Below are 2,070 nucleotides of genomic sequence, written 5' to 3'. Positions count from 1 at the left end.
ATGCGATCACAGGTGCAGAGATTGGAGTGATATAATCACATGTAAAGGAATGCCAGCAGCTCCTAACAGGCGTCCTCAAACTACAGCCTGCCTAGGACATTTATCTGGCCCACCGGGTGTTTTTGCCGCCGCTGCCTGCCCAGCTTAGCAGCTCACTCGTCCGGGGGGTCACAGTCTGGCCCTCCAGCAGTCTGAGGGACAATGAACTGGCCCCTTGTTTAAAAAGTTTGAGGACCTCTGGAAGGAAGCTGGAAGAGACAAGGGACAGATTTCTCCTTGGAGCCTCCAGAGGGAGTATGGTCCTGTCAACACCTTGACTTCTACTCTGTGAAACTGATTTCATACTTCTGTCCTCCACAACTGAGAGAAAATAAAATTCTGTTGTTTTAAGCTACCAAGTTTGTGGTGATGTGTTACAGCAGCCATACAAAACTAACACAATAGGCTTTTCATAAACATAGACCATATGGACTTTTAAATATTATGAAAATAAAACATTTCACAGTAATATGAACAATATAATTTTATTTATGTAAAAGTAAATCTGAATTACATATGTATGTACATAATTACTTAGGAACATGTCTGAAAGGATATACACCAAACTGGTAACACTGGTGAACTGGAAGGAATTAATTGATAGTGGTTAACTGGAAGGGTTCTGTGTCTTGGGGATAGGGGTGGAGGGAATGACACTTTTACTTTTTACTCAAAATACATTTTTGGGGGGCTCAGCGCCTGTGGTTCAAGTGGCTAAGGCGCCAGACACATACACCTGAGCTGGCAGGTTCGAATCCAGCCTAGGCCCGCCAAACAACAATGATGGCTGCAACCAAAAAATAGCTGGGCGTTGTGGTGGGCGCTTGTGGTCCCAGCTACTTGGGAGGCTGAGACAGGAGACTCGCTTGAGCCCAGGAGTTGGAGGTTGCTGTGAGCTGTGATGTCATGGCACTCTACCCAGGAGGATAGCTTGAGGCTCTGTCTCAAAAAAAAAAAAAACCACATTTTTTTTTGAAAATGTTTTATGAGACTGTATGCATGTATTATGTAAAAAAAAATTAGAAAAGGCTTATCTGGGCCAGATGGCTCATGCCTGTAATCCTAGCACTCTGGGAGGCTGACATGGATAGATAGCTTGAGCTCAGGAGTTGGAGACCAGCCTGAACAAGAGCAAGACCCCATCTCTAAAGATAGCCAGGCATGTGGTTGGTTCTGGTAGTCCCAGCTACTTGGGAGGCTGAGGCAAGAGGATCACTTGAGCCCAAGAGTTTGAGGTTGCTGTGAGCCATGAGGACCTGGCACCCTACCAAGGGTGACATAGTGAGACTCTGTCTCAAAAAAAAAAAAAAAAGGCACGTCTGCCTGTTGTAAACTAACAATAAAATGTGTTGAAGTAGAAAATGAAACTCTCTCTTTTTTTTTATGTTTTAATTTTTTATTTTAATTTTTTTTTATAGAGACAGAGTCTCGATTTATTGCCCTTGGTAGAGTGCCATGGTGTCACACAGCTCACAGCAACCTCCAACTCCTGGGCTTAAGTGATTCTCTTGCCTCAGCCTCCTGAGTAGCTAGGACTACAGGCACCCACCACAATGCCTGTTTTATTTTGGTTGCAGTTCAGCCAGGGCTGGGTTTGAACCTGCCACCCTCGGCATATGGGGCCGGCACCCTACTCACTGAGCCACAGGCCTAAACTCTCTCTTTTTTTTGAGACAGAGCCTCAGGCTGTCGCCCTGGATAGATTGTTGTGGCATCATAGCTCACAGCAACATCCAAGTCTTGGACTTAAGCAATCCTCTTGCCTCAGTCTCCCAAGTAGGTGGGACTACAGGCACACACCACAATGCCCGGCTATTTTTTGGTTGTAGTTGTCATTGTTGTTTGGCAGGCCCAGGCTGGATTCAAATCTGTCAGCTCTGATGTATGTGGCTGGCACCTTAGCCATTTGAGCTACAGGCCCCAAGCCTCTTCTTCTTCTTTTTTTTTTTTTTTGAGACAGAGTCTCTTTTTGTCCCTCTCCATAGAGTGCGGTGGCGTCATTGCTAACAGCAATCTCAAACTCTTGGGCTT

Source organism: Otolemur garnettii, unplaced genomic scaffold, assembly GCF_000181295.1.
Source record: "Otolemur garnettii isolate 467f Iridium unplaced genomic scaffold, OtoGar3 scaffold00147, whole genome shotgun sequence".
NCBI classification, from domain to species: Eukaryota; Metazoa; Chordata; class Mammalia; order Primates; family Galagidae; genus Otolemur; species Otolemur garnettii.
The sequence above is the reverse complement of the archived record's forward strand: the minus strand, read 5'-3'. Positions refer to the sequence as shown.